Source organism: Diorhabda sublineata, chromosome 5 (assembly GCF_026230105.1).
Source record: "Diorhabda sublineata isolate icDioSubl1.1 chromosome 5, icDioSubl1.1, whole genome shotgun sequence".
Taxonomy (NCBI): Eukaryota; Metazoa; Arthropoda; class Insecta; order Coleoptera; family Chrysomelidae; genus Diorhabda; species Diorhabda sublineata.
In genome coordinates this window covers 27,460,178-27,475,577 of record NC_079478.1, presented here as the reverse complement: position 1 = coordinate 27,475,577, position 15,400 = coordinate 27,460,178, and the positions used below count along the sequence as shown (strand labels likewise).

At 30.9% G+C, this 15,400-nt stretch overlaps 1 protein-coding gene across 2 annotated transcripts in view; it reads left to right on the top strand.

The window, feature by feature from the left end:
- The first annotated feature begins 11,189 nt into the window (after positions 1-11,189).
- Positions 11,190-15,400, top strand: part of LOC130443949 (neuropeptide F receptor) — a 139,850-nt gene continuing 135,639 nt past the window's right edge. For both annotated transcript variants that reach the window (XM_056778860.1, XM_056778859.1), the window contains exon 1: positions 11,190-11,358. The gene's annotated coding sequence lies outside the window, so the exon portion shown is untranslated. The remainder of the gene's footprint in view (positions 11,359-15,400) is intronic.

The following is a 15,400-nucleotide window of genomic DNA, read 5'->3' as shown; positions in this document are numbered from 1 at the left end:
AATGAATTTTTTTTCCGGATTTCTTCATTTGGAATATTTTTGTGTATGAAGCGAAAAACATATATGAATAATATTCGTAACAGCACATCAATATGTTTACTGCATGAACAGATTATAAATGACCCTAATTCCAAATTTTTGTTGTAATATTTCTGCAGTAACCAGAAAAAGTTATTTCCATAATTTATTCGGTCATTTACTGAAACAGAAACCATCAATTTTAGTAGTTTCGACGGAAGCAAAAACAGAACAATTGATGAAACTTTCTCCTCGTGTTCCTTCCTCGTCTATTCTTGATTTTTGATCTGTTTGTTTTTCTGTTTTTCATGGCGACATTTCTCTATTTCATATAAGAGCAAATACAGTTTGTCTTAGGGCGCATTATATTTTCATAATATTGTTATTTTATAAATAAAAATATTGTGAATAATTGTATCATTCCATTAAATATTCCCCAATAAATCAATTATTTTATTAATATAAATAATGTGAATAATAATTTTTTTCCATGTTATAGAAAAATCACATTTGGACTACTGCTGTGAATGGATGTTCCATTTTTTCAAGGCAATAATGTAGAACACCAATTGAATCATATTCTAATTCATAGCATAAGTGTTTTATACAGCATCTTATTTATACTCGCAGATACATACGTGCAGTGGTGAAAGGTTTTACGAGGTTCTTCTGGTACTAACGTTCGTGAAAATATCCTTGGAATATCTGAAATTGCATTCTGATGAAGATTAGAAATTTAGCCATTGTGCCCGAGCACTGTGAGGGAAAATTTTCAACCTATAGGGTACATATCTGTCTTTCAGATTTCGATATCTTCTCTCGCGCCGAATGTCTTCTCGAACATCCCGGAGGAGGGCTGAAGAATATGTGTAGTAGAGTTTTCTCTTCATCTTTGGATATGAGGCAACTTATGTGATGCCTTTCTTTCAAATTGTTTGAGGTACATTGTCCTAAACTAATGGCCAGTCATTATTCCGTTCATAAGCACTAACTGACTTTTTTCGAGATAAATAAGATTGTTCCCCATTGGTCTTCAGCTACTTGTTCAAAAAGCTCTATTTTTTCTATTTATTATACTTTTGAAGAAACCCTGACATACGGCAATATTCCGTCTGATCTTTCCCTTTCATGGGCAGCAATATATTCATGGACACCCATTAGCTTGACATAATAACTTGACGATAGTCAAGTAGTTTAGTATCTATAGTTTAGTACCAACATAGAACTGATATCTACCTCCCTGAGAGATTCAAGAGTTGTATACTAACATTAGGTTAATTTATTCATCAAATTGATAGATGTTATTTCTAGGAGTATCTTTGATGTTCTGCGAATCGTCCCGTCATGAAAGCGACAGAAATAAAAAATAATACGATGTGAGATTCACATATTATGAATAACGGGAGTCAGAGAACAATTAGTTTCAGCTTTTGGCGTGCAGACTAGTTTTGCAATTTCTATAGCTCAATTTGAAGGATTCGTTAATTAACCTAGACCCAAAATCTATAAAAATCTAATACTTTTCGGTCTTTCAGCAAATGCATAATGTCTACGCCATGTGAGTATTTTGCACTTTACCGAAGTAATTGATTTGGCAATCGAGAAAACATGTTTATCTATAACTCTTTGTGGGTATTTAATTTGGGATTATGGCTTAATGAAATACCCACAACGGGGCTATGGGTTTAACGATTTTTTTACATCGCGTTGTGGGAAAAAAATTCGGTCGATGGCCAAATTCGGCCATTGAGTTTATTATGAATATTCCGTTATGAGATCAAAATAGATAACTTTTATAATGGTATCCTAAATTATATTGTGAAAATGAGTGAAGTAATTACAACAAATATTTAAAATATCGATTGTTATGAAATTAATAATAATAGTAATAATTTAATGACAATTTTTGAAATTTGGAATTTAACAAGTCAACATAATGTTAGTGCGTAGTCAAAATTTTTAAGCAAAAAAATTGAAATGAAATCATTGTAAATAAAGAATGATATTTTCTGAAACATCATTAATTATCCAAGAAGTTGTATTGACATAATATAATCAGATTAATCCTCAGCGAAATAATACATCAATATCGTCACCATTATCCAAAGTAGAAACTAACAATATGTACGTCTTCGGTCCGATTATAAAATTCGTTACAATTGATTAAGTTTTCATCGAAATCCACTTTGGTTCTAATTATATTATTGCTACTACTACCATTGCAGTTTTTGTAAAAAATAGTATTTTCTACTTTTTTACAGATACATCGAAATGTGCTACAACATTCCATATTTTTACTCACATTCATTAGAAAGGCCATATGCTTTTCGAATAATGAGAAGCTTGAAACCGTGTATTGGATTTAATACATCTAATAGCGATAAAAGAGGTTGATAGAACATGTATTTGAAAAACTATAAACAATTCTGATGAAACAATCAAAATTTTGGGTTAAAGAACATCATTTGTTTGAAGAAAGAAGTAGATTGATAGCATTTTCTACGAGTTTGGCTGTCACAAAGACAATCAATTGTGTCGTGGAATATGAAAAACAACGTGTATATACGAAATCAATTTAAGGAAACAATATGACGTTCGTGAAGTTATCGCCAGCTTAATAGAAGGTTTAAACTTAAGCTTCTTTCAGGAAAGAAAAACAAACAAACAACGAATAGCACGCAATATCAACACACAATCATTATTTCCACAATTTCCACTGGTTTTTCCTGGAAATGAACAACTTGTAACAGAGGTTTTCAGTTACAAATAACCTCCGTATTCACTAGATAAATTTATAAGAAAATATCTTAGTTATTTATTTAACAAAATAGGTGATTATGACTATTACATAGAATACCACGGCTAGCAGTACAACGCATAAACATCATGGCAGCATATATTACAAATATCTCACCAAAAATTTTCGAGCAAATATCAGAGTTGGTCTTTTTGGGTATCTAAGCAAGACCATAGATAGTATTAAATAAAATATCAAAGATATCAAAAGAAAGGAAATTATTTGCCATCTGACATCGGCACACAATTTGATGGTTTGATTAAAATGACTCAACAAAAGTCCCTTGAAAATCTTACCAACAAATAGAAGTGTGTGGAATGATGAACAATTTGGTTCAACCAACAAGATATTGAAATGATCATCAACACGGATAATATCACATTGAAAATGCTCTCCAAGTCGGGAAGAAAACTGAATCAGCAACCGCAGTTGTTGGCAATGATGCTGATTTTGATTTATTTTTCTATTTTGATATAGAAATTAATGATCTACAATTTTCACTTCAAACTTCTTTTGCAGTTCAATGTAACTTTCGACAGTATTTTACAATTTTTACCAGTCTTCATGACTTTTCCGAAAAACTTTCGACCCATCAATTCAAATTTCTATCTCCTGAGACGGTTATGAATAGCTTTCAGATTGATTTTTCGTCTTGGAGAAAGATTGATTAGGCCATAAGAAGTGTTTACATTTACCACAAGAAATAATATTCTTATAGAATAGAAGCTACAAGTAAGTAACAAGATCAGTTCTTAATTGTCGGCTCTGAAGCATTTTAGAAGTGAGAGATATAATCGACTCTTGAATGTAGCAAATTACAATTTGCTACATTCAAGGGTTTAAGAAACATTGCTGCTTTCTTTATCTATGGGACAGTCGGGCAGTAGATCAACACTATGTAAAAAAAATTGGCAAGCAAAAAGTGAGTTTCAACCGAGATCTCCTTGTAGATCCCAAAAATGTCCTTCTGTCCCCCTTCACATTAAATTTGGAATGATGAAAAACTTTGTAAAGGCTATGGATAAAGAGGGTTATGGGATTCGGCTATGATGGATGATTATTGTTGGTTTTTAAAAAGAGAAACTGCAACCCCTCATAAAAGGAAAACGTAGAGCTAATTGATATTTAATGTGAATTTTTTTAATATTGTCAATATATACGATTTCAAAAATGTGAAACTATTTTTTGATAAATATTAAATATTTCACCATTGTATATGGTTCTATGAATGTAACTTGAAATCCTTACGTGTTACAATTATTTTATTCATATTTTCGTATTTATATTGGTCCATCACAATATGCTATTCATTCTTGTGTAACTACGAAAAATTTTTTTGCCGACCAGTATTATCATAAAAACGAGGAGGATTTGCGTTCAATTTGCTGACAAAGCAACGATTTTTTGCTGCATAGTTTTCGAATAGACCAAAATAGTATATTATATTATAAGGATTAAAAGTGCATATTTTTTTACGAGCAATATTTGCAATTGCAAGGCGGAGCGCAGCGCAGCCGAGTGAATGCAAAATTGCGAGTAAAAATAGGTACTTTTAGTCCGTATGATATATACTATTTTTTCTCCAGCCAAGTCAAAATTAAAATAAAGTTAGTTTTATTCAAAAATCGTTAATAATTTGGTAATAAATTTGAACACCTATTAATTATAATAGCAATAGCAAGTCGGTAGACATGGATATCTGGAATTGTTGGTAAATGTCGATTGTCAAGTAGACATCAATAGACGTACTAATCATATAATTTTTGTGGTAGTTTAGTAGTACTTTTAGTCCTAGGATTAAAAGTGTTGCTAAGCAACGCGTGCAAATTTTTGTACGGTAAGGGTATTGATGGCTTTTGCACCTGAAAATAGTACAAAGATGTCAACATTTTTTGATGGTTGGAGAAAAAATAATTTATTTGAGAAGAATCTAGAGAAGATAATAGATTGAATCCTTTTGAATGGTCTACAAAAAATATTTCAATCCACATTAAATTTATTCATCGACTGACCGTTTTGATTCTCCATGGAATCATTTCCAAGTTCCATGTTATAAGATGAACAATAAAATAAAGAACAAAAATATTTGAGTTAATATATATTTTTTAATCAAGTTATAATATAGTGAAACTAAAACATGTGAATTGAACTACACTTATATATACTATACTTTTTCTTCTGTTGAATCTGTTTTGTATCCATAACCGCCCATAACTGCTAAAAATTTTAGACATGAGGTAAATGTATTTCCTAGGGTAGAAGTAAATCCATAAATTTCATTTAGGGATAAAATACCGTAGCAGACGTTTAGCGTTATTCAGTTCAAAAGATATTAGAAAATAAATTTCATCCCTATATACTTTGAGGAAACTATGGATATTTCCAAAAACTCCTTATAGTCTACAATTATAAATCCTGTTTGTGGTGCTCGCATATGGTTCATTCACTTGTGTTAAGGAAATACATAAGATTAGATTAACCACAAATATAGAAGATGATGATGTGAGATGAGGACTCATTAATTATAATTCAATTTCATTCAATTTGAAAGTTAGTAATCTAGTTGTTTTTATAATTAACTATTGCAGCATTGTCATCCAGCAATCACCTTGTACATAATAGGAACCTTATTTGTGTTTAATATATATATATATATATATATATATATATATATATATATATATATATATATATATATATATATATATCTCCTCAATAACGTTTCTATCATCAAAAGATTTTTTGAAGAACAGAACTTTAATCATCGAGGGACATCGACTATAAGCAATTTCTGTCAGATGTGGAATGTAAAGTGTCTGTTCACACGAAAAATATTCGGTTAATTTATCGAGATGCATACATTTGAGCGGGCGTATTCAAACGAACAAACGGTACACCGTCCGCGACAAAATAACCAATTGGTTCGATTAACATTCGGCTTTGTCACCAAAAACCGATTACATGATCCGTCAATTCAACAGAATCTATAGTTTGTGGCAATTTATTCGCAAGGGAAGCGTTCAGTTTTCAGCTTTCGTGCCGATTGCAAGGACTCATACTTTACATTATCTCAGTATCTCGTCGTAATAATTTCTTTTATATTCTTTTATATACAAAAAGAGATATACAAGAGATATCTTAGTTATGAACGTATTTATGTTCACTTGCAAGGAAACTATAAGCTGAATAAGCGGATCCAGAAGCACAAAAGAAAAATAACTCTACCGATTATCAGTAAAAATACGTCTCCTGAGTAAAAATGTTATTAGGTTTCCAACTATTCGTTAAAATTACCGTTTGGATGAATATAATTCGTCGTGTGACCGTGACTTGTGTGACTTGTATTGTAGCTGCCACTTGCCGTGAACTTACTTCAGAATTTTAATATTCTAGAACTAAAATGTAATCTTGATTCGGATGGTTACCTAAGTTTTTACTATGAAATAAACTCTGGCTGCAATACAACTATGAAATTTTTCTCTCTTGTAATTGTAAAAGACTATTTATTCTACTGCTATTAGGTTTCATTACCTGTCAAGTGACGGGCAAAAGATATTCTCGATATTTTCAAGGTTGAGTGTCCTTTGAAAGACTTAAGTAACAATTATAAAAAATGTATTGATTGTTCTTGACGACGAGCTCTGAGTCAACTTACCATTCTTGAGTGGTAATAATTTATGCTATGTAAAGAATATATGATATTGACATTCATTGCATTCATTGACACAGCATGGAATACTGACATCATAAAGTTGATAGACATAACAAAATAGTAGATTTTGTGTGGAAGTATGACAAGGACACGGCTTCAAATTGCACTAGTAGTCTTTGTTGGTAACATTTCTTGATGTATTGATACGTTTCTATATATCTCCACACAACTCGTGACGGAAGATTATGCAACTCAGGCCTTAATTATGAAATGAAAAACAATTTATTTATTTATTTATTTTATATCAAAAACAGAATGGAGACTTGTGTCCATTATTATTTGTTAATGTCATAGCCACCTCAATGTTCTATTTTAACTTTAGCGGAGGTCACGCAAATGTAGCTATGTAGCTAAATTATGGCAAATTTCTTCAATTTCTTATTTCTTAGACATTTTGATATTGCAATGCATCTAAATGTTCTTGATTTTAGGTCTCTTCTGTTTCAAAATTATTTTTTTTTGATACTTTTTAAAAGAAAGATAAATTTTGACGTTTCGACTTTGCTTTAAGTCTTTATCAAAATATGATATCGACACTGACAATTTGCTTATTTATATTGATCTATAGATCACTTCATTATGAATATTAAAATAAGGATAAAATCAACTTAGAATTTTGTTCCAATGGGAAAAATTAATTTTTCCTTGGTTTCCATATCTCAAATATATATATTTTGGTGTTTTAGATTTTAATCGGATATGTTTTTGACATATTCTTCCCAAGATCGGATTAGATCATTATTTTGTTTTTGATAAGAATTTGTAGGGTCTTGTTTAAATTTTGGAAGTTGTTTTATCGTTTAATAATTTGATAACAGTTTCATTAGATTTATCTGCTTCCAAAATTTTGAGATTTCTATTTTTATTTATGAATTCTTTGGTTTTAGTTATATTTTGAGGTTTGATATTATTTTGTCTTTTCTTTTTCAATTTATTTTTGAAATTAGTGATAATATTACAAGTATCAGATCTTATTTTATTTTTAATGCCGTTATTTAGATTATTGGTGTTGCATTTAATATTACATAAGATATTTGTCAGGGGTAATTCTTTGTCACTAGAAATATTTTGTGCAAAATTGGGACCTAAAGATAAAACTTCTTTTACTTCATCTGGTATGAGAGTAGTTCAATTCTCGATCCATTTTGATTTTATTTCATTTGTATTTTCAAGAATTGGTTGTTGTTTTGATACTAGCTTAACAATTTTCCTTATATTCCTTATATTTTTTTCTTTGCATTTATTAAAAAGTGATTCAGTTCTTTCTCGACATTTTTCCTTAAATTCTTGGAGAATATTAATAGGTATTACTTCATTTATTTTAACTGTTATGTTTTTTAAATCATTTTCCAATTTTCTTATTAGAGTAGTTGATTCGGTAATAGATAGTTGTATGACATGGAAAATGAATCTAGATAAAACGTGATTTTGATATTCATGCTGCAGGCGACTATTTGTAAATTTTATATGGGATAATTTTAAATTTAGAAATGTAGGTATCTAAAGGAAAATTACGTGGTTTGAAAATAATAACTGATATGATTTTCAGTACAAACAATTTATTGTAATTATAGTTTTACACATAAAAGAGCAAAATTGATAAGATCGATTAACAGACGTCAACTTACATTGACAACATTTGACAGTTAAATAAAAATTGGTTGCGTTTCATATATTCTAACACCCTCCCTTGGAACACAACCCCATTTTTACGGTACAATATAAATGTTTATCACTAGTCGTACCTTTTGTTAAACTATCTGCTATCATTTCCTCACCTCTTATATACAAAAATTTAATTTTTAGATTATTTACATGACTCTTCAGAAAATGATAGCGTATATCAATATGTTTTGATCGAGGTAGATAACAATCAGTAGTCAATTTAATTGCACTCTAGTTGTCACTTTAGATGATAAGTGGGTTGTTCAGCTGTACAACAAGCTCCTCATGTAACTGCTGCAGCCATAATGCCTCTTGCGCTGCAGAAGACATCGCCATGTACTCCGCCTCTGCAGTTGACAGAGCGACTGTCTGTTGTTTTTGTGACCGCCAAGATATTGCACCATCCTGTAACATAAATAAATAACCAGTGCACGACTTTCGGTCGCGCACATCACTGGCCCAATCTTCATCACAATAACCTGCGATTTCTTTATTACCATCTTTGGTATAAACTAACTGTGAATTTTTAGTTACTTGTAGATATCTAAATATTCTCTTCACTGCAGTCAAGTGCTCTCTATTTGGTTTTATATCAAATCTACTTAATGTATTGACTGCAAAGCAAATATCTGGACGAGTTCCTTGTGCCACATATAACAATGACCCAATTGCTTGCTGATAGGGACAACTAAACTCACCTTCATCTTTACTCATGAATTTCATATCAACTTCAAATGGTGTTTCCACAGGTTTGCAGTCTGACATTCTGAAACGAGTCAAAATTTCAGTTATATACTTTTCTTGATCAATCATTACCTTTTCTTTTTCCCTCTTAATGTGTAAGCCCACACATTGACTTGCTGGACCAATATCTTTCATAGAGTTTCCAGGATACTCGCTTGGACAACGTGATACCATTTAACACCAAGATTTCCAGACCACTATCAGATTACATCTTTTGTTTATTTTGGGAAAAAAGATTCATCAAAATAGACTTACTAATTTGGAAACATAAAAAACAAGTGAGTGAAAAACCATTTTGAATTAGCTTTACTAAGAACCTAGACTTAGTTGCTACAATACGATGGCTGCTACTTATGTTTTGAGATAATCAAATAAAAAAAAATATTTAGGATTAGGATTAGGATAAGAAAAAATCATTAAGTGCCAAAAAACAAATGCATGGCGGATGAACCAATTTGCTGTTTTGAGTGTTGAAAGATGTTTTTATCTGAACTGATGTATGAGAGCTCACATTGTCGTGGTTGAAAATGATTCGCCTTCTGCGACTCGTTTCAAACGCTTCTGGCAACCAAATGCTGATGTAACAGTAGAATTGACCGTTCTACGATATTCTAATGGAATTGTAACAACATTCTAAAAAAACAGACCACTGTTTGCTTCTAAGTGCTTGGTGCTCGAACAACTTTTGTTGGATCTGGCCCATACATTCGATTGTTGTTTAGTTCCGGGTATATATGGATAGATCCATGATTCGTCGCCTATCACTATAAACAAGTTCAAATAGCACTCGTTTGACAACATGTTCTCAGTACGTTTACCATTAGAAATTTCGAACTTTATGATGGTTGTGTCAGATTTGATATATTCACATTATTGTTTTATGGTTGCCATATCTCAAAATTAAGTAGCTAACCTCGTATACCTATGCATAAAACAAATACGATAGGTGACAACTAAGATGATAGAAGAAATAATTTAGATTTATCACCAACAAATACGTCCAAAAAAAAAATAATTCATCTATTTTTTATATTAGCTAACTGATTCAACTTAAAACTTTTGTGCAACTTTAGTCTTAGGAAATACAAAATGCTGTTAATTTCCTAAATTGCAGAATAATTTTCTTACAAGAATTAGAAAAGGCAGACGGATAACGCCAAGTCAAACATTTAATTTTATTTTCCTCTCCTTCAGTAAATTGATTTTAATCCTTTTCCAGTGTTAGCATGGACAGTATTCCAAATATCTATATACAAATCCAGATGATGAACTTAAAATGTTTTCACTCACAACTTTCGAAGCTATCACGCTAGAATGCCACACATATAACAATTAGAGGTGGGTATAATCTTAACAGTAAACCTACCTGCGGAATCTGATGAATAAAATTCTCGTCATAGAAAAGCTTTGAAAGCGATACGAACAATATTCGTAGAATCGCTTTTCGGTACTACAATAGATCGCGTTTTCGTATAAAATTAGATTTTCGGTAATCTTAGAGATTCTAGTTGGAAAACTAGTAACTTTCTTTGATTGTGTATTTGGTGTGTTGACGTTATCTTAAAAGTTGATCATGAAATCGAATACATAAAATATATTCCTAAAAATTAATTACGATTCGTGATTTATTGCAGTACAATGTTTCCCGTTAGGTTAACGAAAACCGTAGGGTCCGTAGAGAATATTGCCCAATGATGATTTGATACACGCATTTTCCAATTTGAATGTATTGAAGTTTTGTTCTATTATTATGATTGAAGTGTTAGAGTTAGGTTAGGTACTACAATGAACCCCAAGTTATTCTAAAAACATCATTGACGATATTTCTCTCTGTTTACACTATCTTGGTTTAACATAAATGATTATATGGAAATCTAAAGGTATGATTTTTCGTTTAAAGTCGATTCAACAAGGGGTTGCGGGACGTGGAAATTAGCTATGGAAACCTTGAATCACAACTGTGACTTTGGCGAAACTTATTGTTTATATTCATAAAAGACATTTTTAATCTGCCACCGTTTATTTTCTACATCAATATAAGTCCAATTAAAAAAACAATACTCCATTAATTAAATTTGGAACTTTAACGTCGCCGTAAAAGTATTGAAAGTTGATTATTTCCGAGTATTTACCAAAAAAGGTATACCATGAAAAATTCAATTAACAAATTTCCACCACAGACGGGGGGGTAGGAACGAGAATGCGCCCGACGTTATCTGGATGTTTATATAGAAAGAAACGACGCTCAGATATACAGTTGCGAATTCAGCCATCCGACAGAAACGTTTGATAATATCCCGCGTGTAAATGAAATTCTCCGAGAGTGTTTTCCGGTATTGAAAAGTTTTTCGAGTAGGTTTTTCTTAGTGATATATATTGACATAGGTTAGTTTGTAATTGTTCTTCTACTGAAATCTTGTTGGTAAGTAATATTTTTTTGTTCATCCCAGGATAATAGAAAAAGAACAAAAAATTGAAAAGCATATATCAACGCAGAAAACTTCCAACATTTGATAGAGTTCGTTTTGAACAGAAATTTAAATAAATTCTCTAGCTTATAAAGGTCCATAATCTTTTGAACAGAAAACCCTGTATATTTTTGTTTCAGAAAATTTCTCAATCAATTACAACGATCTGTATTGTTCAAGGTGTATAATAACTAATTAGATTGAACTCTCATCAAATATCTAAACTGAGATTCGATAAAAAATATCTAAAAAAGAGGATACCTGATATGATCATGGGTTTTAGTTTCATTCGAAATTTTTGAAATAAAGCTAGAAACTGTCTAGATGAGCCAATACTTGAAAAAAAGAGGAAATATCGATTTATATTCAGTACACAAATGGCGAATTTCTGATTTGAAATTTTGGGTTCCACCTTGAATTTCATTAGCTGGAGTTGCTTAAACTTTTTGGATCATACTATAGTTCATGCGTAACTAGGAAAACATATAAATATTAGAAAAATTATATATCATAACATATCTACACTTTGTAGTTGTTATATTATACCGCCTCCTAATACTAATCAAAATGAATGCCTTGATGAATAATCATATAAATTTTTACACTGAATTTGACAATAGTTTTTGTGAATTTTTTGAATATTAATTCGACTTTAACACTTTGATCCCCAGTGCGGTCCATAGGCCCGCAACTGAACTTTACTCATAGCCCACTCATGGACCAAGGTCCAAGGGAAAAATGTGTTGTTGTGAGAATTTGGATGGGTCATGAATCAAACTAGGCTTACCAACCGTTGAGAAAGAGCTCAGGTATAAATGAGTCACACATATTTCTAAATGTTTCAACACGTAATAAACGTAGCAGATAAGTTGATATATCTCACCAAAAAGCATTATTTCTGATCTCATATGATATTCTTTTTCTACGTCCGTTATAATGTTCTCGTTTTTTCGTACGTGCCGTACGTGTCATTTTTTAACGCAATTATAAAATAGTTTTATCAAAATAGTGGGCTGTGAACGCTTTCTTTCTAATGTTAATTCGTTTCTCCCATAAACTGTACACTTTATTTTTTGATATTCGTTTAAGAAAATCTGTTTTGTGTCTAATTGAAAGGAGTGTAGTATTATTATTATTGATGGAGTATAATAGTGAAGAAAGTTTAAACTCCACACCAGAAGATGTTGAATTAGCAAATGCAGCGACTATGAATCTTCTACCTGAGAAATCCAGGGAACAGTATTTAAAGGAATTTAATTCTTTTATGGAGTGGCATAAACAGCTTACTGTTACCAACTTACTTTGAAACTGAATCTAAAATGTGGAAGTCTTCAATACTTTGGTCAACTTATTCAAAACTGAAAGGTACCCTAATGGTTAATAACGACGTAGACATTGGTAAATACTCGAAACTCATAGCATATTTGTAAAATAAATCCGTTGGCTACAGACCCAAAAAATCTAAAACATTTGCTCGTGAAGAAATTAATAAGTTTCTGTTGCAAGCTTGTGAATTGATTTTAATTTACCTAAACAAAAAAACTACACTGGGCATACATTTCGACGCTCTTCGGCGTCTCTATTAGTGGATTCCGGTGGTGATATAATTCAACTAAAGTAGATCGGTGGGTGTAAATCCAACACAGTTGCGGAGGGTTACGTAGTAAAAAACAAAATGGATACCGCAGTGAAAAATTTCATGGGAACAACTAGCTCGAATTCAAGCAACATTGTAAATATTCACGATCCTACCAACAATCCAATAAGTACTTATACAACCATAAACGATGTTATTTCTTTGAACTCATTGAATGTTGCCAATTCAAGTACTAATAGTAATGTAACTTCTTCACTTCAAATCAATAATGATCACAGTACCTTTAATATTACTATTACAAAATAAAAATTGATGAAAGTTTTGTCGAATTTTTTTAAGTCTACGGAAGTATGAATCTCGTGAGTAGAGTAACTTTTTTCCCTCGTATGTCAAATTTAATTTAAACTTATGTTTATACATGTTTCTATAATTTTATTAAATTTGTTTGAAGTTGGTACAATCTAGTACATTTTCTAGTTCAATTTTTACATTCTGCTTTTAAATTATGTCAACACTGATCTCACACAGAAAACATCATTTTTGCACACTTTTTATTTCAATTAAATTTTCACTTCATTTCTCCTAGGAGAAAGTGTAGAACCTCAAAAAAAATTGAGCGCAGGGAAAATTTTGGTTGGGATTCAACGTGTTAACACTTAAGAACTTTTGACAATTACTGATGTGTTCTGCTTAAAAATAATATCTGAGCCATCTCTAGCAATACAATGACTATTATCTATCATATTTTCACTAACTGTGAAACCATAGAATCCGAAATCACTTAATCACATTAAAGTTCAATAAAAATAAGTCTAGTGCAATGATTTTTGGTCATAGAGCAAACAAATAACAGAGGTACTCAAACGAATACAATTGCGGTTTGAGAACAATGTACTTCTAGGGAATACGGTGAATGTTTTTATTTGATAGTCGACACTACATTACGTTTCAAAAAACATATAACTATAAAACTAAGTAGAGGTTATGCTCCACTAAAATGAATCTATCAATAAAGAGCATTTTCTTCATGCCAATATTGAAATACAATTTTGGCATAAAGAAAATGCTGTGTAATTCTTTGGTGCTTTCACATTTTTATAACGGTGAAGTGATATATGAGCTATGCTTAGGCAAAAGTGATAGTCATAGAATAAAAACTCAACTCTTGTTTAAGACTAATCTAAAGCAACAAAAAATATTGTAATTTGTGTTAAGTATTCACTGAACTGATTTTTCCTATGCTACATGGGTTATCATGATTGATATCAGCGAATGTTTGCAGGATACATTGATCCTGGGCAAAATGACTTTGGATCAATTTTTTTATTTGAGATAATCATCAGCGTAGGATTCCTATTGAATACATTATCAATGTCTCCATTATCGGAGAAGGTAGCTTATTTGGCATCCAAGACTTATTTATTTTCGAGTTGGATCACATCCCAACACAATATATCTGAGCCTCCCGAATAAAAATTTTTGTTTCCAGTAGGATGGATAACACCCGATTATGCTCTTTTGGTTTGCACTTAAATCGAGTCTTCGTACGAATAATTTGTCAATTTGATGTTTCACAGTTACATAGGATGCGGTTCCTTGGTTTTGATAACTTTTTCTATTCGTATACCGTCAAAGGACCGTACGCAGCTATGTGCTACCACATACGATTGATCGTTGAAAAAAACTACTGTTTTAATATACTATCCCGTCAGTGAATATTTGCTATCTGGAACTGGAATCAGACATCGGGTCCTGTGATGTATACAAAATTGTAAATTGATCTGATTGTTTTAAGTGTGAAAAAACACTTCAGTCCAGAATTGGTTTTTTGTTATTCTATTTTCTTTGGTTCCTCGAGGAAAGTTTGTAGCTCCCAATAGATCTGACGCTTCAAATGTTAAGTTACATAGATACATCCATATTAAGCCATGGATTTCTTGAAGGAAATTATAAATATTTTCAGTTACAATCTGTATTATGCTCTAATCAATATAAAAAAGCTTTCGAATATATATAAAGTGTTTGTTTTTGAAAGTACTAACTAGACTCCAGTGTAATGAATTGGTGTTTGAATTTGAATTTATAAAATGTGGATTTACAAAATTTACAAAAGTTCATGTTAGCATAAGAAGCATATTTAATAATATTTATTTTTCTAAATGTTCTTGATTTTAGCTTTTTTAATAATTTTTAAAAGATAGAATAAAACATATATATATGTAATATATATATATATATATATATATATATATATATATATATATATATATATATATATATATATATAATGTATATATGTACAAGGACTTTCCCAACAGCTATGAAATTATTTGAATAAATATGATATAAGTCATACAGGACATAATACAATATCCAAATATTTCACCAAATTAAAATCT